The 27,022-nt window shown below is 37.6% G+C and overlaps 1 protein-coding gene across 3 annotated transcripts in view; it reads left to right on the top strand.

The window, feature by feature from the left end:
• NRIP1 (nuclear receptor interacting protein 1) overlaps positions 1 to 27,022 on the top strand; it is a 77,820-nt gene that overhangs the window by 13,686 nt on the left and 37,112 nt on the right. The window contains exons 2-3 of one of the 3 annotated variants that reach the window (XR_001313701.2): positions 1,857 to 1,937; positions 2,253 to 3,305. The exons of the other annotated variants lie outside the window; for them this stretch is intronic. The gene's annotated coding sequence lies outside the window, so the exon portion shown is untranslated. Of the gene's footprint in view, positions 1 to 1,856; positions 1,938 to 2,252; positions 3,306 to 27,022 lie in introns of those variants that run through there. 3 annotated transcript variants of the gene reach the window in all.

The raw sequence follows: 27,022 nt of genomic DNA, 5'->3' as shown, positions 1-27,022 counted from the left end.
GAACCTTTACCTTTATAGACAAATCACTTGTCTGAATTTATAATGGAGAAAGCAGTAGAGTTCTATCTCTGAGAACTACTTACAGTCTGCCATGAAATTGTATTTATGGAAAGACATATGCTAATGACACTTAGTTATAATTCTCCTTTCTGCAAATTTAAGGTTGGACTACTACAGAGCCTCTGATTGTCTCCAGGCTGTATAAGGGTCTGACTATGGGAGAACAAACTGAAGCCGAATTCATGAAAGATTAAGTAGCTATTGAATACAGAGGATGGACTTTGGGGTGTGAGTAACATGCCTATTTGATTGGATCATATTTCTCTTCTGGAGTAGGTTCACAGTCTTGAATTTTCAAGTGGATTAATTTTTTGCTGATAGAGGAGAGATGTAGTGTTTGTCACATACCCTATTAGAACATTGCAGTTTGCTATTTTTGCTATAGACCTTTAAAATTTTCTGGAAACTTCTGACCAGAATGTGGTAGTATAGGTGAAAAATGGCATCTTTCAGAAGTGCTACAACATCTATAAGTTGAAATATATACATTGCTTGCTCCTTGCATTTTGAATTCATTTTGAGAGAGTGTAATGTACGCAGAGCATAACATGCTAAGAAAGTGTAATGTACAAAGACATGAAAATAAACGTTTATGTGTTTTGGTTTTAACTCTGAGGAAATTTTCTTTGCTGAACAAATTGCTAGTTTTGAGGAAGTCTCTTATTACAGCCTAGATGGGGGTTTGAACCCTATTTTTGTATGTAGGTCTTCTCCATTTTTAAATATTTTGTAAATGGATTGGCAGAATAGTTGTTTGTTCTTATAGCATTGTATCCCAGACAATGCTAGAATAGGAAATAATGACATTCTGGATTTGAGATTTCATATTTGAAATGCATTGATTGTTCTTACTCCAAGGAAAAAATGGAATATATCTGGGAATCCAAGAACATTTTGGAAAAGAATCACACTGTACTGTACATAATTGTGTGATAAGACTATAGCTGACTGCTAGGCTATGTGGGGTAATTCTAGAGATCTGGAAATGTAGAAGGGGAATAACAGAGTATTTTGGTGATGATAGGTTAGGAAAGTTATGATAGGTTAGGAAAGTTATGGGTAGGCAGGTGTTCCAACATAAAAGTGTCAAGCAATTTTGTGTAAACCTTTAGTTCTAGCCAAAGTGCCTCATTCCTTCATTTTCATAGCAGTATTTATTTGTTTATTTAAATTTAATGGCTACTATACTTCAAAGGACTCTGGATGGCTTATACTTTTAAAAAAGTGTAATACAGTGAGAAATAACCATCCTATATCTAAGCCTGGGAAAACAGCCAGGTTTTCAAGGACTTTCAGAACATTATCAAGAGCTATACCAATCTGTGGGAGGTGATAATGTTCCAAAGGGTAGGCACTGTGACAGAGAAGGTGCGCTTCCTAGGTCCCAAAAGATACTGTTAATTGGAGGGATTTGGAGCTCATCCATTCTGCCTACTCTTCATGACTGGATAGAAACTATTGGAAATAGCATTCTCTCAAATATCGTATTTTGTATTGTTGGAGATATTGAGTTTTTGTTGGAAATTTTTGTCAATTTTGTTTGAAAATATAGTCTGCATTTGTCCATAACCTGGTAATAGATGAACAAAGGAAATTATCATGTTTCATTAAAATCTGGTGGGTGAGGAGAAGGATGATAACTTTTAAAATAATTTGCTTTCCAGATTTCATTTTCTGCATTTTCCATAATCCAAGGATAAGACACAGAGTGTAGGTTATGTTTTCGAAAAGCTTGATTATCCTTGTCATGATTCTATATATTTTAATTTCTTGCATCATTTTGTATACTATGTTAGGTGATTCTTATGCTGAGCACTGAGCCTGACACCAACATAGGTGCCAACTAGAGTCCTCACCTGCATACAACTTTGACTAAGGTACTGACAGGACTGTGAGTGTGGGAGCCTTTTAGGTACTGACTTTGCTGGGGAACGGTTGTGCCCTTTGTGGTTTTTACCTTTTGGGCTTTCCTCCTGGACTCTGAATCCTATAGTTGGCTAGGGTTTTCTGCAACAAGTACTCCAGAACATTGGGCTTTCAGTTGAAGGGTGCTGATTGGAGATGAGACAGCTATATGTTTGATGCTTGCTGTGATGATACCATAATCTAGTCTTAAGCCAATGACACTAAGACTGTTGGCTACATTGATTGAATTCCTGTTGGAGGCACTGAGACTTTTTCTATTTTTCCAGCTTGCAGGTGCTGTGATGATGCATGGCCTTGTTGGCTGCTGCTGGAAGCTGTTGTCACTGTAGCATGGTGTTTTCTGCAGTTTCAAAGAGAAAGGCTATTGACTACAGCAACTGGGGTGTCATGGATTATACAGAGGGGTGGTGACAGCTGACAGGTTTAATAGAGTGCTGTGGACTCCCTTCCCTCCTCTATGGGGTTATCTTGCCCCTTTATTGCTGACTCAACTGGGTCGGCACTTTGGCATCATCATGGTTCGCTGTTTCATATAGGTAGTCCAGGATTTAAGGTCACGATTTGAACCAGAAATCCCATTGCTAAGCAAAGTGGATATTAAGTCATGCCTGATTTTATTATGTTTTTATCACAATTATTAAATGAATCTCTGCATTTGTTAAATGAATCATGCAATCGTTAAGTAAAGGCAACTTGCCCCATTGACTTTGCTTGTTGGAAGCCAGTTGGGAAGGTCACATATTGCAATCACATGACTCTGGGATCTTGCAGGCATTGTAAATATATGCTGCTTGTCAAGCACCAGATTCTGATCACATGACTCGGGATGCTGCAGTGGTCATATGTGCAAGGAATGGTGTAAGTCCATTTTTTCAGTGCAAATATCTTTGAATGGTTGCTAAACAAATGATCAAAACAAGGACTACCAATATAGTGCTGTCTTATTCAGTATATTCTTTCTACATAATACTGTTGAATGTCTTTTTCGCCTTCCATGTAAGATACAAGAAGCTATAGAGCAATTCTTTTCAGTTTGTGCCTCTCCCTTTGAAGAGGCTACAATTGTAAATTCAGGAAACATAATCCCTAATGCCTTTTAGAAAGGCAATGAGAAAAATGTTGCAAAGAGAATTTGAACTGTGATGTTGATAAGGGTGGACTGCCAACCAATAATATTTGTTCTGATTTAGAGGAATGTTTTCATTTAGATTTTAGTTCTAATAAATCTGTATTTATAGAAGTTGTAGGAGGCAAATTGGAATCTACAAATACTGTAAACAAAACAGTTGGATTTTCTGGTTGTTCAAAATCTGTGTGTGTGTGTGCAAACACACACACACACACACACACACACACACACACACACACACATGTTTATATATTTCTGTTGTACGCCCATTCGGAACTAGTTGGGAGTAGACCTGAAATGTATCTCTCTTGCCAGATTCTAGTGGATACGACAACATAATTGGGAAGAGGCAATTGCTCAAATGTTCCCTTACTTGTTTAATGTATTTATGAATATATGTATAAGAAATATTTGTAATGAAATATGTTGGCTAGGGGTGTTAACTTACATTTACTTTTGTATGTAAATGATGGTATGTTATTGCTCCAGACCCTAAATAATTTGTGCTAGTTCTGGCTGTATTGAAGATACAAAAAGTATAGATCTGAAAATGATCATATCAAAATATACAGTATATATGTTAATGAAATGTAAAAAAATACAAATTATGAATAAATGCATGAAACAAAATAAAATCTACTCCAAGAAGTTCAGTTTAATTGGTGAACTGTTGAAATAAGCTTATTTCATAAGCTTATTTCACAAACTACATCTGAGCTTGTTTCACAACTTTGTTTTGTTTTTTGTTAATTTTGGAGTTTTGAATGCAGTAATTCTGAACTCATGTTCTGTATTTCAGACATATTTCTAAGAACAATTAAGTAGCAGACAGTTACTCTAGACTATGCCACAGAAGGAAGCTTCTATAGATAGATTTGAAGAGACATATAAACATCAATTATATACAATATCAGTGTCATGAAAATCTATTAAAATTCTTTCATAATTTGCAAATGTGTAGCAATAGTAGGGTTGATAGGAATAAGAATATATGTAATATGAAAATTATTTGAATACTTAAGGAAATGTGCAACTTGCAACCAGAATGACCAATCATCTAGCTATCCTGTCCATAAATGTAATTAAGCAAGAGTTTTCTCTCAGTGAAAATTAAAACATCTTCCTAAGAAATTAACTCATTGAATGTAAGAGTTTTATTGGATGAAACAAAAGTTTAATATTATAAAATAAAAATATTTTTTGCTTATACTATGTCTCCTAATACAATTTACAAAGCATATTAACTAATATGTATAACAAATAACAAGTAATTTGTCCTCATTCTAATATAAAACCTGTAATATAAGATTTTCTTAGTGTGGTAGAGCACTTAATGTATGGAAGTAGGACTCCAGGTTACAATTTATCTCTGTCTCTCTCCAAACTACTACCAAAAACTGTTGTAAGGTTAAGATAACATCCTTATATAACTCAACGTGGGCAGGTTATGATTCAAACAAACAATGCTAGAGGTACTTCATAATTTTCCTTGCTTTTTATATTTGTTCTAATTTTGTAATTTCCAAGATTGAATAAGAATTATACACAATATTCTAAACATAGTTTATTTATAAAATAAAAAATCCCTTCCCACCCTTTATCAGTGATATGTATCTGCCTGTCTGTCTATATATACATATATTTATGTGAGTGTGCATGTATGCATGCACATGTACTTAGTATGAATTAGATCTTTTTTTAATAATATCTAAACTTGGGTGCTAAAGAATATTCCTCAGAATACCATTGTTAGTGAGGAAAACAATGAAATTGACTCTCAAACAAATCTACCCAGAATTCTAAGTTGAAGCACAAACGATCAGATTCAAATTATTTTACATTGGGCATATTGTGTAAATACCTATTTCTCTGCAGAAGGTTCTAATGCTGGAAAAAATAACAGGGAATAAGAGGAAAAGGACTGCCATTACACTCACAGACATTCATATATTTAACTTGATGGGTTTGTGGTTGAGTCAGCCAGTTCTCATCTGATACCTTAACTAGTTGATAACTTAACTATTACCCTACACTGGACTTTAAAGTGTATGAAAGGAAAAATAAATCCTTAGTACACAACCTTTCAGAATCTAATTTTTAACTTCTGTAAGCCTATTTTTTGCTTCCTGGTCATTAATTACATATGTTTATACAATATTTTAAAGCTTTCATTGAAAGCGAAGGTGCCTGATATCTTCTAGCAGATGAATTTGCAGATTTTGAATTAAATGCATTAGTATGCTGATGTGAAGTCTGCAGTCTGCAGGCTCAGAGTTGGAGCGTCTGTATGATTTTAGATAGTAGAATTGAGCTTAAAAAAATGAACTGAAATTTAACTGAAGACATTTGATTGATTCCAGGAGCTGTATATCAGGTTATAATTGGGATATAATTCTGGATTGGGTTTTATTATGCTTTAGTAGATTGGTTTTAGTTATGAGTCTTCATGGATTCTGGAGAAATAGCAATTATGTAAGTTATTTGGCAAAAAGTATTTTTTTACACTTTGGTTATTAAAGATGAATCAGGACACATCTGATATATCTTTCTAAGCTACCCAAAGTCATGAAAGAAATGGTCAACATATGAAGATTTTAAATAAAAAGTAAATATTGTGTAAATGTTCATCATTCAGGTATTTTATCCCAAACACAACAAAAAAGGAATACAAACTTATGAAATAAGCCTTTTTTGAGATTTTTTTTCCAGTCATGTCAGAAGCAGTGAGGTGCTTCCAAGTTGAAAAGATTAGCCAGTGACATCACCATTGTTAATAGCATGTACTTCTAGGCAAATCTGAGATTACAACTCCAGATTGTTGCTAGTTAATTTGTTGAGTCTTATTGGATGATCAGTAAAACAAGTTTGAAGTAATTACAGTGTATTCAGAAAGTATTCAGACCCCTTCACTTTGTCATTTTTTTATGCTGCAGCCTGATTCTACAGTTGCTGAAATTCATTTGTTTTCTTGTTAATCTACCCAGTACCTCATAATGACAAAGTGAAAACAGAATTTTAGAAATGTCTGGAAATTTATTAAATATAAAAAACTGAAATATCACATTGGCATAAATATTCAGAGCCTTCAAAGTACAATAAGTACTTTGTTGAACAATTATAGCCTCAAGTCTTTTTGGATATGACATGACAAGCTTTGTACACCTGAATTTTCTGCCATTCTGCCTTGTAAATCCTCTCAAACTCAGGTTGGATGATGACTGTCGGTGGACAGCCATTTCCAGGTCCCTCAAGAGATGTTCAATAGAGTTCAACTCGGCTCTAGCTGGGTTACTGTAGGACATTCACAGAGTTGTCCCTAAGCCACCCCTGTGTTGTCTTGGCTGTGTGCTTAGGATCATTGCCATATTGGAAAGTGAGCCTTCAGCTCATTCTGAGTTCCTAAGTGCTGTGGAACAGGTTTTCATTGAGGATATCCCTGTAATTTGCTTCATTCTTCTCTTCCTCAACTCTGACCAGTCTCCCAGTCCCTGCTGCTGAAAACACCCCCATAGCATGATGCTGCCACCACCATGCATCACTGTTGGAATGATATTGGGCAGTTGATGAGGTGTGTCTAGTTTCCTCCAGATATAATATTTATAATTGAGGCCAAACAGTTCAATCTTGATTTTATCAGACCAGATAATGTTCCTCACAGTCTGAGGTTTATAGGTTTAGGTTTAGGTTTATTGGGATTTATATGCCGCCCTTTTCCCTGAGGGGACTCAGGGCGGCTTACAACCACAGGGGAGGGGAAGTGCAAGGTCAAAACAAACACTTTGTGAACAAAAGAAAAATAATAAAACACAGCTTTCATTCAGCAATCAAACACTCGGGCGGGTAATTGGAAGCCTATCCCCAGGCCTGCTGGGAGAGCCAGATCTTGAGGGCTGCGCGGAAGGTCTGGGTCGTGGTGAGGGTGCGGATCTCCATGGGGAGCTCGTTCCATAGGGTCGGGGCAGCAACAGAAAAGGCTCTCCTCCGTGTGGTCGCCAGTCGACATTGACTGGCAGATGGAATTCGGAGGAGGCCCAGTCTGTGCGATCTGATTGGTCGATTTAGGGAGGTAATCGGCAGAAGGCGGTCTCTCAAGTACCTAGATCCACTACCATGGAGTGCTTTAAAGATGGTCATCATTATCCTGAAGCGCACCCGGAGACCAACAGGCAGCCAGTGCAGCTCGCGGAGGACAGGTGTAACGTGGGCGAACCGAGGTGCGCCCACTATCACTCGCGCGGCTGCATTTTGGACTAGCTGTAGTCGCCGGATGCACTTCAGGGGCAACCCCATGTAGAGCCCATTGCAGTATTCCAGTCTAGAGATCACAAGGGCTCGAGTGACTGTTGTGAGGGCCCCCCGATCTAGGTAGGGCCGCAACTGGCGGACCAGGCGAACCTGGGCAAATGCCCCCCTGGTCACAGCTGACAGCTGGTGGTCAAAAGTCAGCTGTGGATCCAGGAGGACTCCTAAGTTGCGGACCCTATCTGAGGGGTATAAAATTTGACCCCCCAGCCTAAGCGTTGGTGTATTAGCCAAATTATTGGGGGGGAAACACAACAGCCACTCGGTCTTATCCGGGTTGAGCACCAGTTTGTTAGCACTCATCCAGTCCTTAACGGCCTCCAGACCCCGGTTCATCACGTCCACCGCTTCATTGAGTTGGCACGGGGCGGACAGATACAATTGTGTATCGTCCGCATATTGATGGTATTTTATCCCGTGCCTCCGAATGATCTCGCCCAGCGGTTTCATGTATATGTTAAATAGTAGGGGGGATAGGACCGAACCCTGAGGTACTCCACATGTTAGGGGCCTCAGGGACGATCTCTGCCCCCCCACTAACACCGACTGCGACCTGTCCGAGAGGTAAGAGGAGAACCACCGCAAAACAGTGCCTCCCACTCCCACCTCCCGCAGTCGTCGCAGAAGGATACCATGGTCGATGGTATCGAAAGCCGCTGAGAGGTCAAGGAGAACCAGGATGGACGCATAGCCTCCATCTCTGGCCCTCCAGAGATCATCGGTCAATGCGACCAAAGCGGTTTCTGTGCTGTAACCAGGTCTGAAGCCGGACTGGAAGGGGTCAAGATAGCTAGCTTCCTCCAAGGCCCGTCGAAGCTGAAAGGCCACCACTTTCTCAACAACCTTCCCGATAAAGGGAAGGTTGGAGACAGGACGAAAGTTGTTTAAGATGGCTGGATCTAACGATGGTTTCTTTAGGAGGGGTCTCACCACCGCCGTTTTGAGTACGGCGGGGAAGTGCCCCTCCCGAAGAGAGGCGGTGACAACCGCCTGGATCCAGCCATGTGTCACCTCCCTGCTGTTAGCCACCAGCCAGGAGGGACACGGGTCCAGAATACAAGTGGAGGCACTTACAGCTCGGATGGCCTTGTCCACATCCCCAGAGGCAACTTCCTGGAACTCAACCCAGAACTGATGTGGCAAATGATCCTCCTGTGTCTCAGCTGGATCTACTGCGGTGGAGTCCAAGTCCGATCGCAACCGAGCTACTTTGTCCGCCAAGAATTGAGCATAATCCTCAGCCCTACCCTGCAAGGGGTCTCCCGCATCCCTCCTATTAAGGAGGGAGCGGGTTATCCTGAACAGGGCGGCTGGGCGTGACTCGGCGGACGCAACCAAGGAAGAAATATATGATCTTTTTGCAGTTCTTAATGCTCGGACATAGTCCTTGGTGCAGGTAGTTAAGAGTGCTCGGTTTACCTCGGACCTATCGGACCTCCACTGGTGCTCTAGGCATCTCCTCCGGCGTTTCTTCTCCCGGAGTTCCTCGGTAAACCAGGGAGCTCTCCGGGATCCACTGACCCGGAGGGGCCGTAGTGGCGCAATCCGGTCGAGAGACTCCGACGCCGCCGAGTACCAGGCGGCAGCCAGAGTCTCCGCCGAACTGTGGGCGAGGGTATCAGGAATAACCCCAAGCTCCGTCTGGAACCTCAAAGGGTCCATAAGTCGCCTGGGGCGGAACCACCTGGTCGGTTCCTCCTCCCTACGGTGGGGGTTTGGCCTCCGGAAGTCAAGCCTCAGTAGGCAATGGTCTGACCACGACAGGGGTATGATCTCATTACCCCTCAGACCAAGATCACACATCCACTGCTCCGAGAGGAATACGAGGTCGAGCATGTGACCCGCTGCATGGGTTGGGCCCCGAATTACTTGGGTCAAGCCCATGGCCGTCATGGAGGCCATGAACTCCTGCGCCCCATCAGAGCGTTCACCGAGCGATGGCAAGTTGAAATCCCCCAGAACTATAAGCCTGGGGAACTCAACTGCCAGCTCGGCTACTGACTCGAGGAGCGAGGGGAGGGATGCTGCAACGCAGTTGGGAGGCAGGTACGTTAGCAGCAAACCCACTTGACCCTTGAGGTCCAACTTTATCAGCAGAGACTCACACCCGACAAGCTCCGGAGCAGGGACCCTACGAGGTAACAGAGACTCCCGGATTACAATAGCCACACCGCCACCCCTTCCCTGGGCTCTCGGCTGATGAAGCACCTGAAATCCCTCTGGGCACATCTCTACAAGGGGGACTCCTCCTTCTGTGCCCAGCCAGGTTTCAGTAATACATGCCAGGTCTGCCCTCTCGTCAACAATTAAGTCCCGGACGAGGGGAGCTTTGTGAACAACAGACCTGGCATTTAGCGACAACAGCCTGAGACCAGGGTCCTGACTACTCGCGCCATCTGGTCTTGGAGTGGGACTCCTAGGGCCGGAAGGAGGGATCTCTGCAATGTAGCGAACCCTCCTTCCCCGGTAATGGCCAGCCCTAAGGTCCCCGCCGTATCTGCCTCTCCCTGTCACGACCGCTATGCTCCGACCCACTCCCATGTCCATGGTCCCCCCAACCACCCCGGTTCCTCCCGCCTTCCCCAGCAGGTCCTCCGAGTCAAACATACTCATTTATCCACTCTAACAATTCCCACGTAAAAATTTAAAACATATAAAATACAAGGGTAACAATTACTAAAAGTGGGCCATTCATTCAATTCCAGCCAGCTCCCATACACTCAGCATTCTATTTAAAATTGCGCAGTTATAGTATGTAATAATAATAATAATAATAATAATAATAATATGGGAACAATGGAGGAAGCGATGGTTTGCTCCTCTCCCTTCTTATGACCTGAGGAAATGTCCTAAGCCACCAAATCAAAAGTACGTAGTATATCAGGTGGCTGTAGGCAAGCGAGATTAAATATAAGACTCCAAAGTTCATAAACGACATCCGTATAGTCTTGTCCCACTGGTGGAAGTTAGCGGGCTGTATATTCGAAAGTCTCTTTCCCAAGGATATATAAGGGCCCCAATGTAGGGGACCAGAGTTCGAGGCTAACTTGCACCGCTCTTGGAGATGGAAGGAGAAATGCTGGTATTCTCGGGGCTCAGTCCTTATCCCTGTAGTCGCCATCCTCTATTTCTCCCCGCCAGTTGGCCACAGTCCTACTCCTCCTACTAGTTTAATGAGCAGGGAGCAAAGTCCGGAGGGGGCTACAACGACGATAGACAGCAAAGCAGCAGATGATAAATCATAAATAATAAAATGGCGACAGATAGTACAGTGAGCAGAGATAGATCCGAGGGGGGGGGGGCGTCTAGGGCGATAACAAGCACGTCCATTCAATCTGTAAATTCAGTGCAGCCTCCAACAACTTCCGACAGCCCCCTTCTTTAAAGTAAAATAAATTAAAAATTCACCCCTCTCAGTTCACTAGTCACCAAGACTCACAATCTCAGTCACGACTACTCAGCTCCAGCATAGTCAGCAAGCTGGCCGGAGAAGAGGATGTAAAATGTAATACTGTGAGTCAGCTGATTGGCGCCGCCATTTCCTCCATGCTTTCCTCCACGTTTCTCTTCCAACCTCAGCAGCTGCTGTTCCGCTGCTCTGGGATGGATGCTAGGACCAGGGGCCAGCAGGTAATTGGCCAGGGGGCTCACCAGCAGCACCAAGGGCTACCAGGAAGACCAGAGATGGTAAGGGGAGGCTCCAAACAGGCTCCGAACGCCCGCCGCCGCTCTCACCGCCGCGCGCCGCCGTCGCCGCCACCCTCGTACAGCTGGGTAGCCCGGGCTGCCGTTATGAAGAAAATGCGAGCCTCCGGATTCCGGGGGTCTTAGGCTCTCCCAGGCGCTGTTCCCAAGGCCAGAGAAGGCCAGAGATGGTAAGGGGAGGCTCCGAACAGGCTCCGAACGCCCGCGCGCCGCTCTCACCGCCGCGCGTCGCCGTCGCCGCCGTCCTCGCACAGCTGGGTAGCCCGGGCTGCCGTTATGGAGAAAATGCGAGCCTCCGGATTTCAACAGGTCCTATGGGATCCGAGGGTCTTAGGCTCTCCCAGGCGCTGTTCCCAACAATTTTTGCGGTCCGTTTGGGGCTTCCCGGTGCTTTTTCGCCAGGTTAATGTAGAGCGAAAAGCCCGGTCGCCATTCCAAACCCGCACATGCGCATGAGAGGTTCTTTAACTTCATTTGAGAGTCCTTCCGGTGCTTTTTTGCAAACTGCAAGTGGGTCTTCATGTGTTTGGCACTGAGGAGAGGCTTCTGTCTAGCCACTCTGCCATAAAGTCCAGATTGGTGGAGAGCTGCAGTGATAGTTGTCCTTCTGGAACTCTGACATCTCCACACAGGATCTCTGGAGCTCAGTCAAAGTAACCATTGGGTTCTTGGTCACTTCTCTTACCTGATTGCTCTGTTTGACGGGGCAATCAGCTCTTGGAAGAATCCTGATTGTGCCAAACTTCTTCCATTTGTGAATTATGGAAGCCGCTGAGCTCTTAGGAACTTTCACTGCAGCGTAAATTTTATTGCAGTCTTCCCCAGATCTGTGCGTTGCAATAATCCTGTCTCTGACTTCTTCAAGGCAGTTTGCTCTGTTACAGTATGCATTGTCAGTTGTGAGACCTTGTATGGAGAGGTGTATACCTTTCAAAATCATGTCCAATCAATTTAATGATTGGACATGATGTCCAATCAATTTAATTTACCACAGGTGGACTCCAATCAAGGTATAGAAACATGTCAGTAACAATCAAGAGAAATGGGAGGCATCTGCCCTAATTTCAAATGTTGTTGCAAAGGGTCTGAATACTTATGCCAATATGATATTTAGGTTTTTTTTATAGACATTTCTAAAATTCTGTTTTCATTAATGGGTAGATTAATGAGAAAAAATGAGTTTCAACAAATGTAGAATCAGGCTGCAGCATAATAAAATTGACAAGTCATTTTGACATCATTCAATGTTACATGAGAGAGATCTTACTAATTAATGATACTACCTTTCCATATCCATTTCCCCATGTTCAAAGAAGCTGACTTAGGCTGCAGATCTTCTTGAACAGATTTAGGACATAGATAAGGGAGAAAAGGAATTTGCTCTGTTGTATTCCTTTAGTCAAATATAATCATTGAGTTCAGTCTAGATCTGTTTCAAAGTCATGTAGGGAAACATTGAATTGCTGCTTATCATTTTGCAAATTTCAGAAGGAAGCTTATTGAATAGAAAGACTTATTTATGTAATATGGAAATCTGCTGTAGTTGAATTTGTCAATATATTTATTTGATATTCACAGTTGAAAATGTTAAAATACAAAGAATATACTTATTTTACCTCATAATGCTATAACTTTTAAAATACATATGAATGTATTAAGAGACCCTTTTAAAAACACATTTCCTTATCTAATATACAGTTTTTAACTATTAATGGTTAATTAAGTTGTTTTGGATTTTTTAAAAAAATGATTTTGTCCTGCTTTGATGCAATGTAGACAGCAGTGCTTGAAAAAAAATACAATAAGGTTTCAAGATTCTATATATGTTTCATTATCAATGCAATATAGGACATCAGAGCAATAAACTCTATGTTGTTATATCAGAATTTCTATAAACACCTCTGCACTCACTGTGTGTATTGCTACTCTTAATGGAGGGTCAAATCGCTGTAATGTAAATTTAAAATAATTTATAAAATTTTATATTTTATCAGATTCAGATATCTCAGTATTTAATGCTGCTGAGTTTATACTAACAGGTATCACAACTCAAAACTCAAGAAAGCTAGATAGGTGTTATTGATTTTTGTAATATTTGGTAAGTAGTATTTAACTGCAACTGCAATCAGATTAACTTCCTCCTACATTACAAGAAAATTCCCACCAAAAAGCCTATTTTTAATTGTTTTTTTAACTATAACTATTAGTTTTAGAGTAAGGCCAAGATGTTCTTTTTTTCTTCTATATTTTATGACTTTATTTACTAGACTTCCTAAGTGGTTCTCAACCTTCTCATCAATTGATATTAGAGTTAGGTGTGACATCCATTTTTTTGTTACTACTTGGCAAAAGAGAGGCAAATCTCTTTCTCTCTTGCTTTCTGTCACATTAAAAAAGTTTAACAGTTTTCCTTAAGGTTGAAAGCCAGGGATCCTTTTTAACCAAAAACAAAGGATTGTTTTTTCCTCTCAGCTTTGTCTAGACTGAGCTAAATCTAGAAGAAGATCAAAGAATTTTACACATTTTTATAGCAGCTTGCCAGATTCATCCTTGTAATGTTTACACTCCCATCCCTTTTCCCTGAGTTCTATAATATCTGGGTGTGGCTGTTCTTCAGGTGAAAGAATTTCATCTTTGTGGGTAGCTATGTTGCCACTACACATTTCCTTTCCCCAGGAATAAGTTTTAAATTAATGGTTCCAGTTTCCATTTTTTTTAACCAGAGTCACTAAGGCCATTTAGACAGTTTTAGAATGTGTGAAGTTGGATTGCAAACTCAACATGAATAATTAATCAAACCTACTTGTATTGAACTTTTCCCCTGACAGAATCAAGCCCATATATAGCATTTTGTTGTAACTTTTAAAAGCTTCTTTAAAATAATATATATGTTGAAAATTAAGCAGTACATACAGTGTTATTGTCATCCTCAAGGTTCCACCATTTTAATATACAGTAAAACATTTTCATTTCATATTACTAGTTGTAGTATTGCTAAATTATACCAAAATTATTTTTAGATTGAACAGAAGATATCTATTGTAAAACCAATTAAAAAAACAATGCCATCCTTATGTTTATTGAAAATTAACTACTTTAAAGCAGAACTGTTATTGAGTAATATTGGTGCAGTATGTAACTAGAAGAGATGCTTGTGTACATTTCTCATACTAGTTTCTGTAACTATTATGAGAAGATTTTGAAATTATTTTTAGAAATGATTTATTAGTATTATTAATATTTAAAATGATTTTATTGATATTTTACTCTATAATTATCAATATTTTAAAGTAGTATATGAAAATGAATTTTATATTAGCTAACATTCTTTCTGCAACATTTGCTTTGAAACACCAGTGCAAATTCTTTGTCAGTTTGTTTGAAAGGAACTTGATTTTTCTCCAGTGTGCTGAGTAGAGAATCCAAGGAATGGGTTAACTCTGTCCTTCCTGCTTAAAGACTGAGTCAATCAATCATTTGGTCATGTCTCCCTTGCCTATGCATTCCCCTGTTTGATTCAGTATTTGCTCAGAAGAGATGTGTAGAAGAGCACTCTTAGAACAGAACGACAGACTATTCCTTGGATTACTTTGGAGCTGGTGGCAGCTATGGTATTCTCAGCTGATGCCACCTTGAATGCCACCAAATTCGCTTCTGCGGCCATTGCCTCCTCGGTGGTGGTCTGTCACCTACTGTGGCTTCACCATTGGCAGGTGGACATGAAGTATAAGTGGAAGCTAACCTCTGCCCCCTTCAAAAAGAACAAGGTGTTTGGATAGATCCTAGAGCCCAATCTGGTGGAGACTAAGGACAGGAGAAAGGTCCTGCCTTCTTTATACAGAAGAGTGGACCGCTGTTGCTCGCCTTATTTTCATAGGCCTTCCTTTTGGTCCACAGATGGATAATCTGGGTTCTAAATACAATGAGACTAGGTCTCACCCTCAAGTTCCTCTCCACACCCCCAAGTTTCTTCATAGTTGCCCTATATCAAACACTAGGGATTTTGCAATATCCTTTCCCTGGAGTGGGGTGGAAATGGAGATTTTACAGTATCCTTGCCCTGGAATGAGATGGAAATGGAGATTTTACAATATCCTTGCCTGGAGTGGGGTGGGAAGGGAATGGAGATTTTACAGTATCCTTCCCCAGGAGTGGGGAGGGAATGGAGATTTTGCAGTATCTTTCCCCTGCCACACCCACCAAGCCACACCCACAGAACTGGTAGTAAAAAATTTGGAATCCCACCACTGATATACACCAATTTATATAAGATATTTTTCTATCTACATGGAAACTTTTCATTAGAAAATGAAATAAATTATATACAAAGCTAATTAAATTATAACTAGAAATAGAATTTAACTTGGTAGCAGTGAAATTGTTTTTGCTGACCTAAAAGTATGCTTTAAATACGTGGCTCACTTTTTTCTTCTCTTCTAGTTACTATTTTGTCCAATTCTTGTTGTTCATTTTGAAACCCATATTGTTCTAAATCCTTTTTGTATCTTGTTTGAATCTATATATATGGCCACCTGTCTATTTCAATTCTCTGCAATATTAGCTAGTGTAATTGTGATTTTAATGTTTAAAAAAATGTTGAATAAAAATTATTAAAAAATAAATATGTGGCTCACTTTCAACCACAAATAAATTTCAAAACAGAATGTCCCATTTAGAGATAGAATAGTTTATTTCTTTGAGTTCCTACATTTTGACTCTGTGCTAACAGATTTTTTATCAGTTTATCTGATTTTTAAAAATATTTTGAAGATACATATCTTTAGGTGTGTGTGTGTGTGCATGTATGTGTAAAACGTGCACATACACATGCATGAATATAACATAGACAATATTTGGCATCATTCCCAATTTTATGCTTTATAGCATCATCCCATGATACTGATTAATGTAATAGGTTATCAGGCATGGTTTTTATTTCATTAGATTAAAACAAAGGTTTGACAATGGAAATCAACAAATTACCAGCAACAAAACTGCTAAGTGGTCATTAAATAATCATGTTTTTCTTGTTACCTGAAGCAGCATGTAATCAGGATTGAGGTAAAATAATGTTGCAAGTATGTCCAGTGTAAATCCTACCATCACAAATAGTTAAAATATAGTTCTAGGCAAATACTGCTTTATAGATGATACATGATGGTACTGAAGAAGGCAGCTGAGACATTTATTCTAAGATTTGTCTAGTTTCGGAGTGCTGTTGCTGAATTAATTGGAGGGTATGATTTATCTTCCCAGGAAGTGTTTAATCAGAGGCATATTTGGGAATGTTATGGAATTCCTGAACTGGGCAGGAAACAGATTACCATCAGAGTCTATTCAAACTCTTATATTCTCTGATCTTGTAAAGTTTTTTGGGTATTGAAGATAATAAAATGATAACCAACCTTCCTATTACCTAAATACTAATTAGACCTGTGAATGTCAGTCTTCAGCATTCTCATCCAATACAAATGATGTTGAGAATTGGGAATAAAAGTCCTCTTAAATGGAATTTATCAAGATTAGAGAAGTCTGGGGAAGATTTTCCAAAAAGAACAATTTTCTAATGTTTACTGTAATTAACTTAGGTCTTTCTATTCTAATTTATAAATGATTCTCATTCTTGAAGTAGATTTATAGTTACTAATTATTCTTAGATCTTCTTGAATGGATAGCATGTTTGAAATCTCTCTACAGATTTTCTATAATATTAAAATCTGTGAATGCCTTTGTAACATCTCCATCTTTATTGTAAATACTGCATGGATGAGTTGGAACAATATTTTGGACAGTTATCTCGATGCTATACGCAACCCCTTTTTATTTCCAATTCCTTTACTGACTATGAGACATTGGCAGATAGGATATGTTGATTTTGTTTAATTTGCTCTTCAGCCCACTAGTCACTGACTGCCACATAACCTCAAGAATGAAAAAAGACATATGTATGCCTAAGAATTGGCAAGGTATTCTTTTTTCAAATATTATTCCTCCCTCCCCCTCAAATATTTCTTCTTTGGTGGTGGCCAAGCAATTCAATTTTTGTTTTGTTATTGCAAAACAGTACATTCAAAAATATTTCAGGGACATCAGAGTTTATTTTACATGTAATTTAGATAATTACATTTGTGTTGAATCAAAACATTTCCTTCTGACAACTTTCACAAAGCATATCATCATTGTTTACTATATTGTGGGCAATTACATTAGTATAAGCTAAACTTTCAAGAGGTTGTTGCAATGATCTGTGGGTTTTGTTTTACACTATTTGGGCAGACCTTAATCTTCCAAAACTTGCCTTAATTCAACCATTGTATGTAACTTGTGTTTCTTAACAGGATTTTTTAAAAAGAGGAAATTGGTTGTTGAAAGCATTTAGATATTTTTATAATCTTCTGCTTTGTAAGAATGAATTACCTTCATTTTCAAATGCTCAGGCTTTGCTTAAATGAACTCATTATGATTGATATTATATATCTATCATAGTGTGAATGGTTAGAAGGCTCAGAATGTTTGTTCACGTGTGGGATTTTCTTCATGTGACTAATTGTACGTCGCTTTAATTCATTTGCTTTATTAATAACTATTGTGCGATTAAAAAAAAATACTGAATCAACTGGAAGAGTGCTTAGAATTCTGCCCCTACTATATTCACTAATTTCAAATCTATAATAAACTTCATATAAATTGCAGTCATGCATTTAAATCTGCAAATAGTTATGTATTTATGTACATACAATTTGACTAAGTATGCCTAAACATTTGCAGGCAACGTTACAGGAAAAAATGCCTACATCTACAAATAAGCAGTTTGGAAATTATTCTTGATTTGGCTGACTAGTTCTGGTAATGGTAATATGCAAAATTAGTTTTAAATGATTTTGTAGCTGAAATTAGCATTGTAATAATATAGTGGGGTTTTTAATACAAATATTTTTGTATTGAAAATAATCATGTTTTTGTTTCCTAACTTTTTATACATTTGAAAAAAGCTTGCCACAAGAGGTGCATAGCATACAGAATTATAAACTGTTATAAATAATAAATTATTTATTTTTATGCTTAATGTTTTGCCACTGTCCTGGGCTTCATAAAATTGAAATTTGCCTGAGACAAGGACATTTTATTCATTCCTTTATGTATTTCTGGATTTGATTGATATATATATTTCTTAGCAAGTATTATTTAAACGTACAATTAGCTCAATCTTTTTTTTTTCTATTATATCAATTTTGGAGGGAAGGAGAATCAGGCAAATAGTACTCTTAAAAAATAACTTATTTTCGAATGCTTGCCATTATTTTCCCAAAGCTTTCACACTTTATTCCAAACTGCAGTTATTACTTCCATATGCTAATTCAATTATTTCCATGCTAAGCTATATCTCGGAACTAGGCCACTGTCTTGTGAATATTATCTAGGAATTGATTGTATGAACTCTGAGGAAGTGTAGGTGTTAATGTAACATGATTTCATGGATGAAGCAGATTATGCTATTCCCTTCTAAAGATTTTCAGAGCTGTGTATAAGACAAAAACTGCATTAATCAGTCTTATGGATTATTGTTTTTTGAAGTTTAGATAAGAAATATACCCCTCCCTTAATAGCAAGATTTGAGATTGTAGATAGTGGTAGATGCCTTGGAATTTGGGTCTCGTATTCTGTAGTAGTTATACTCTTTCCTGAATGGGCAGTTTTACTTGGTGATGAGTAAATTTTCAAGTTCTTGGCAGCTTTTGTATGGAGTGCCATAGATGTTGGTTTTCTTCTCATTATGGTTTAACTTCTGTATGAAACTTCATTATTAGAGAAGTTATTTATTGGTTGATAGTGAGTTACCAGTAGCATGCTGAAAATACATCTCCATAGTGAGTTGAACAGAAGAAGCTATTAACAAGGCAGCATTTGCCAGGCAAGGTAGAGACAGACAGGAATATAGAAAGAATACAATAGCTCACTATCATAAATACACTTCATATTGTTATTTAAGTTTAAATTATGTATTTAACTTACTACATGAGCTTGCAAAAGCAAAATTAAATGATAGGTAAACATCAATTTCCAAATGTAGTTTAATTGATTACTTAAAAGTTTACATTATTTGGAAAATGGACAGACTGTGTCATTTCAAAAGTGCTACTTGGATATAATTACATTAACTTTATTGTTATTATAGGCAATTCACATTATGTGGCTATTGTACATGCTTCTGTGCCTCTTATGCCTGTTAATAGAACAGTATGTGTTACGTTTAAAATAGAACAGGATTACTACAACAGAACTTAGTTTAAATGTGACAAAACAGCTTTTAAACATAAACCACATGAATTAGGACAAGAAGACTTGTATCTGGGAAAAACAATAAACATATTTTATATATTTATATGTGTACAGAATAAAGTAAGCCATGAACATAGAGTTGAACATAATTGTCAGCAGGAAGGCCCAAATGCCTTAAGGGAAGAGTTATTTAGAGAGAAATTCCATATATAGAGTTATATATTAAAATGCTAGAAATTTCTGAGTTAAATAAGGGTGAAAGTACATAGAGATAGACCAGAAAATTTGAGAACTAGATAAATGCGATGAATAAAGCAATTCACAGATACAACTTTAGAAATATAATAAGAAAGGGCATATTCAGAATAGGTATGCTTTGAATGTTAAAGTCTAAATTCTTAAAAGACTCATCTGTGGAATCACAGAATATTAGCTACAAAAATAATTTACTGTTTCAGTAGTTGTTATATCCCTGAAACAAATGCTAAGTATGATTTCAAATAGAACATTTATCAGAAACACTGAGCTTATCAGCTGGCAAACTGACAGCCTGGGTTCAAAACCCAAGCATTGCGTGACAGGGTTTGTTTCCATTACTTGCTCCAGTTTCCATTACTTGCTCCAGTTCCTGCCCACTTAGCAGTTCTAAAGCAAATGAAAGTAGATAAAAAGGTACCACTTTAAATGGGAAGGTAGCAGTGTTCTGTGTGCCTTGGCGTTTAGTCATGCTGATTACATGACCATGGAAATGTCTTAGAACAAGGCTGTCTCTCTTGACTAAGAAACGGAGTCTAGCACTGTCCCCTAGAATCAGAAATGACAGGGCAGGAGAAACCTTTATTCTCCTGCCACTTTGCAGTTCGGTTCCCGCAGCTGAGTAACAGGCCACAGACTGGGGGTTGGGGAGAGCAGTGCTAGATAGAGAGCAAGCCCCACTCCATCTAGCACTGATGAAAGTACCTAGTTTGGTAATAAAACATCTGCAAGAAAATCACCAAGGACCCAGTAATTTCTGAGCCACAAATATTCTCATCTACCGTATTCGTACTCTGTTTACTATTTTCCAACCAGCTATTGCCCAGAGCCTGTCCTTCTTTCTGATTTCATGGCAAAATTCTGATGATCACTTTTTATTTTTCAAGAAATAGAAATGAGAGTGCAATGCATTTTTATACCGGGATATGAAACACAAATTTTTGTTCTTAAGCCAGTCAATGAGAAAGAAATGTATGAATTTTGTCAGAAAAATTGTCTTTATTTAAAGAATATCATAAACTGAAAATCCTTGAATTGTAGAATATTTCTCATTAATACAGAATTGAAAATTAACCTATGAATTCATTACCAGTAATCATAGTAATAGCCACTAAAGTGCTATTTTTCTGAATAGCAGAGTCCTGGTTGCACAGTGGCTAAAAGGCAGTATTGCAGGCAAACTCTGCCACAGCCTGGAGTTCAATCCTGACAGGACTCAAAATTGACTCAGCCTTCCATACTTCCAAGGTCAGTAAAATGAGGACTCTGGTAGTTGGAGACAAAATGCTGACATTGTAAACCATCCAGCGAGTGCTGTAAAGCACTATGGGCCAGTTTATAAAGTCTAAGTGCTATTGCTATAGCAGTTGCCTAACAATAGTAGCATAATTCAGCTGTGGCAATAGTGTTCTGTTAATTGTTTTCCATAGGAGAAAAGTAATTAAGCAGTGCAAACTATGGAAAAACTTCTGATTATTCATGATTGATATAGTTGGTTTTCTAGTTTACTGAACATGACAATTTCTGGCTAACTGAATCACCACCATAAGTTTAAGGAATCTTGCTTATTTCTTTGTAGAAGGTCTCTGATATCAAATGCTGAAATTAAGCAAGTTCTTGCCATTACTGGAAACAGAATAATTGGACTCTGGTGGTTCTATAAGGCATTTCCTGGGATCCAGTGATCTGTGAATATGCTTAGTTTATTGTATATATTAAGAAGGTTTTTAATTCACAAATTGATGCACTGCAAAGTTGTACATCTTTGATCTCTTCTAATCAATTTCTTAAGGCAGCTAGTCTTTGACCATAGTTAGTCTAATATAATTACCAGGAAACTGGAAATCAGATTTGACTTCTTGTTTTTTCTGCTCCCTGTATTATTCATAAACTTAATGATGGCTTTAGTTCAAGTAGAGTTATAAGGGCTTTAATGTAAACTTAGAGGTTGATTTGACAACCGGGAATTGCTGCAGTGCAGTGGCATTTCAGCTGTGACCTCCTTTGCTGGTTATATCTCAATATACTCTTTGCGTAGTAGCTTTCCAGGGCTATAAGCTGTCTTGTCTATCCCAGCAAATCACTGCTATTCTTGTTAATCAGTTCAAATCTTCGCATTACTCAGGTTGTGTGTAAAAATATAATGGAAACAAGGACTATTGTTCTTTATATCTTATATTAGCAAACTAGCTATTTGTACTTAAAAATGTTAGATACATTTGGTTAATCAAAATCAAATCTTCCAATATAAATGCTTTCTTAATTGTATAGGCAGAAGGTGTTTGATATAAAAAAGAGAAGGTTTGAATATATTATTTCTTATGTAAAACAATTGCTTGACTGATTTTATAAACATTATGTAAATAGGTTAAGGTGATTACATAGTATTTAGTCTAAAATATAGACCCTAAAATATTTCAAATCATTGTTGGAATTGACAAGTTTTTGTGACCATGCAACATGGTAATATTTTTGGTATCCATGCAGCTTTTTCTTGCTGGGATATCCTTGTGAAGTCCAGCATCCAGAATATGTAAACTGTTTCATGTTGCCTAGGCTGCCCCATGAGGAGGCTAGTCTATATTGTACCCCAAATGATAATATTGTATTAATCTATTCAGGTATGATTCCAAGTTTTGAATATATTTTGCCTATTCCTATGCACAACAATTGAGTGTGTTAGAACTATTCTACATTAGAGGGCTATAAACAAATGCTTCTCTGCAAATTTGCTTCAAGCTTCACTTCCTGATATCAGCAGGAATCAAATTACATCTCATTATGCCATTATTTTGACATAATGAGAGTGAAAATCTGTTTTTAACTATAAATGTTCCTTTGCTATTTATAACTTTCCATAACTGCTATATTATGTGTCAGAAAGAGTAAAACTTTCATTGTATATAGTGTAATTGTCCTGAACTGGGCATCCTCAAAATATGGGGGTTTCAATTCCTATAATTCTAATAGTGGCCATGCAGGTTGGGAAATTTAGGAGCTGACTCCATATTTCTAAAATTCCTAGATTGGGAAGGCTATAACTTTACATACTTAGTATCAGGAAGATAACTCATGGTTGATACTCATGTACCAACACCATGTTGCTCTTGTTAGTTTCAATTAGTCTCCAGTCAGCTCCTTATTTTATGTTTTCTTGGAGGAATTTTGATGATACATTAGAGTACAATGTGTTGAAGGGTTTGTGACTCAGTGTATTCGAACTCAGCTTCCAGTTTAGTTAATGATGTAGTATGGAATGAACCAAGGATGCTGCTTTAATTAATATAATTAATCCTTGATTTATGAGCAGTTGATACACCAATATGACCAGACTTATTTTTAAAACCATTTTATAGTGGTCATTAAGAGAATCACATTGTTGTTAAGCAAATCCATCCTCCCAAATATATTTTTTTGCTGAAAATTAGCAAAAAGAAAACAGAAACCAGCAAAAATGTCACAAATTGCAGTCACACGATTACAAGGAATTGCAAAAGTTGTAAATGTGAGTCCATTTCTAGCACTTGAAATTTGGTCATGTGATTGTGGGGGTGGTGCAATGGTGGCCGTAAGAGCTTCAGCAGTTGTAAAGCATCTTTCCAAGGTCATTGTAACTTGCATTGTTATTAAATATTCAGTTGTAAATCAAGGACTACTTATAAGCCCAATTTCGTCAAGCTATGGGAACATAGCTACCAGATCGCGTTTAATATTAACATAACTAAACATAAGATTTGCTCTTCCAGATGTATCAAGGAAGACACATTATCTTTAAAATAAAATCACTCGTTCATTAAGAATATTAAATCTTTATATAGTTAAAAAGAAAATTGTAAAGAAAAAGAAGGAATAAACAATTTATTTATGAAGAAGTCAAATATACATGTGCATACACACAGAGTTTACATAGCATGGATCTATATCCATGAACTTAAAACAATTTCTAGACTAACCAGCTAACTGATTCTAGCCTTGCTGTCCAGATTTTCAATATCCAACCATGTTGTTGTTAGTGGGGTTAGACAAGTTTTTTTCCTTATCTTGCTTCCAGCTAGAAACAAAATCCTTTAGAAGTCCATCTGATAGAAAAGGCCATGCCAAATCTTTTAATTTTGGAAATTTTTGTAATTTCCAACATTCAGGGTAAGAGATCTAACTCATTAGACAGAGTATACATTGAACAATGTGTAGGATCACCCTTAATTTATAGAATTTGAAAGGCCTCAGCTACTCTTAGCAGTCCTAAAAACAACCATGGATGTTCATATTCAAATTCAAATAATTTATTACAAGTACAATGCCAGAAAATTGATGCATAAATTGTTTTGCATTTACCTTAATGTTGATTCTGATATCGTAGTCTTTAAGGGTACCACAGAATACAAATAAGTTATTACAGCATATCATATTTACACAAAGAAAAATACGAATTTTCTGAAGAACTATGTTCTTCTTCTCTTGTCACTCTTCATGTGCAGAAGGCGAATGCTTGCTTGCAATGAACTTCTTTCTTCATCTACGGAGACTGCTTATTCCTGGAAAATCATGATCTGCAATCAGTTGACAGGGACATTCTTTATTCATTTAGACAAAATATGCTGAACAAAGTATAGAAGTTTTAAGACTATTTTCCAGTGAGGAAAAATCCATTTAGTTGGAATTAGATGGGAGAAACATATGGGGCGGGGGGAGGAGGATGGAGAGAGAAATAGACAGAAAGAGAGAGAGAGGATATATATAGAGAGAAAATGGTTTTGCCTTTATCTTCATTTTAGGAAGGTGTTATATTCAGAATATAACGTTGTTATATTCTGATTTCCCCAGATAATATATTACATTTTACAAACACTTTGAAAATATCCTGTTTTTATATTAAATATAAGTAACTGATACTGTTGTTTATTGTATCATTGAAATTATCAAAGCAAAATCAGTAAAAGGGTACTGATTTAGTTAAAACTAGTAGCAAAAAGCAGAGCACAGATTTTATGCTTCCTGAAAAATGATCCCTAGTTATGTCAAGCATTTTAAAATTCAATGTTCAGTGTAATTGTGGTATTTCAGGGAAACTGATTTACAAATAAAATGCTGAACTGTAATTTTACTTGACCTGAAAACTGCCTTTGTGGTGCTCTGTAGGAAAAAAATCAAAGTAGAATGACACAAATTTTGTTCAAGAATAAGAAAACAAAATGTGCAATGAAGCTGCTTCCTATCTGATGTCAATAGCAATAGTCTTCTTTCCCAAAGATTCGCTTATATAATTTTTTATGAAAGACATTGCATCAGTGTTTCAGGTATGTGCTTTACAGTTAGTTATTAAATTGTTTGTTTTAAATGCCCAAGATAGGTTTCCTTTCGCATTACAAGGGTTAAAAGGAAATAGCATCTTGTCAAAGACCTTGTTTTTAATTTTACCTCTCACACTAGCACAGATCCGGCTATGAACAGCCCAGATTAGTTCATAAACCCTTTGAAGAGATTTAAGATGTCCTTCAGCCAATTTGAAGGTTTTTGTCTTGCAAATCCAGTACAAGGGCGCCTGCAGGCATCTCGACCCTTGCTGTGCTGCTGATGCAGCTCAAGGTCACACTAACCCGCCCTGTGACATTCTACAACAACCAGGGGAAAAAAAACACACGATGCAGTGGAATTACTTCAACATTCAACCAACCAAAAACTTGCTCGATTCCTTGCTAGAAAGAAATACAGGGTGTCCTTCCCCACTTCTATTTCTTTTCTTCTCTCCTCCCCCACTTGATAGATATTGCTGTAGGAAATAATCCAGGATTTCTCTGTGTGTGATGTCAAGGTCATTTCTTAATTAGAACACATGTAAAGAACAAAGCTAAATGGCTTCAAAACAGCTTTGTAGTTGATGGAGAGGATTTAAATTATTTAAAGAGATAGTTACCCACATATGATGAGAATGAATTCTGAAGACATTAACTAATTCACTGTAGTTACATATGCTTCCCAAAGAAATATCAAATCTTAATGAATAGTATTCCAATTTGTATTAATGCATTATGCATATTTTCAGCAAAGTCTTCACTTTTATAACCTCCCATTTTATAAGCATATCTAAACAGTGAAAATCCAAATAACATTTTATTTGCTTTCTCCAACTGATTACTATTAGAATCCTTAAGAATAAGGCAACATTTTGTATTATATAGTTGCATTTATGTTGTATAAAATAGAAGTGCATTTTGTTGTAAATAACAATATGAGATTCTGATTTTTCAATATACATATAGGAATTTTGCATTTTATTTGGTTCAGTGAGAAAAAAATAAAACAGAAATTTAGAGAGTAGCGGGACAAATGACCAGGAATTTCAAGAAATGTTTTGCTTTATATAGTGTTAAGTTACAAAAGATGTCAAAGCAAAGTTTCACAACCCTGATAAAAGATCAATCCATGACCAAAATAAGAGGAGACAAAAGCTGTTTTCTATGTATTTCTGCATAACAAAGACCAGAGAAATGATTTTGAATATTGAGTTCAGTATAAATAGATCCTACCTTTGTTACTCAGAGCAACTATTGAAATTCTTACTGTGGAATGTTTGGCTCTTTTTGGCATGGCAAGTGGAATGATATTTAAAAGTTTTAGTATCCACACACAGATGATAAACAGGTATGCTGTGTATAGATATTGCTTAGTGGAAAATAGAAAATAAAATAGAAACTTACAGATAACAATTTCTGGATTTAAGAAGGAAAAAGGCAGAAAGAAAAAGTATTTTATTTGGGTTGGTGGTTTGTTTGTTTTTTTTGTTTATTTTATGCTGGGTAGTCTTAGTATGCAGTTCTGGTCCTCAAAGTTTGATTACAGAAACACAAGATTGGAAGCAACTTAGGAAGTTTTCTCTCCAATTCCTCCACCAGGGCAAGGATGCTAATGCCATACCAATAAATACCTGTCTAGTCTTCTCTAAACTTCTCTAAAAGTGATAGAGCACTCATAACATCAGGAGGTAGTCTGTCTCATAGCTTAATAACTCTCACTGTCAGGAATTCTGTCTATAAAGCTTCTAATATTCATTTTTGTCCTATGGTGCTAATGAAAATAAATTCGCATCCTCTTTCACATTCCTTCGTGTATTGGAAGGCTGCTATCATGTTATACTGGCAATGTGAAATACCATTGTTATTTTAAGAAGTTTAGTGACATACTTTGATTTAACCTTCATATTAAGAAAAGTCTAGAAGTTTAGAGTTCATTCTGAGCTAACTTGCTTTTAAAAGTCTTGTTTACTGAATAAAGAAGAGGTGTGTAATTGTAAGGCTTTTCTTACTGCAAAAGTCTTAGACGTTCAATTTCCAGTCCAGAGTCATGTGCCACTCAGTCAAGGTCAGG

This window comes from Thamnophis sirtalis, unplaced genomic scaffold (assembly GCF_051295495.1).
Source record: "Thamnophis sirtalis isolate CommonGarterSnake01/CBP01778 unplaced genomic scaffold, rThaSir2_p1.2 scaffold_8, whole genome shotgun sequence".
NCBI lineage: Eukaryota > Metazoa > Chordata > Lepidosauria > Squamata > Natricidae > Thamnophis > Thamnophis sirtalis.
Note: the sequence above shows the minus strand (reverse complement) of the source record. Positions and strands in the feature narration are given on the sequence as shown.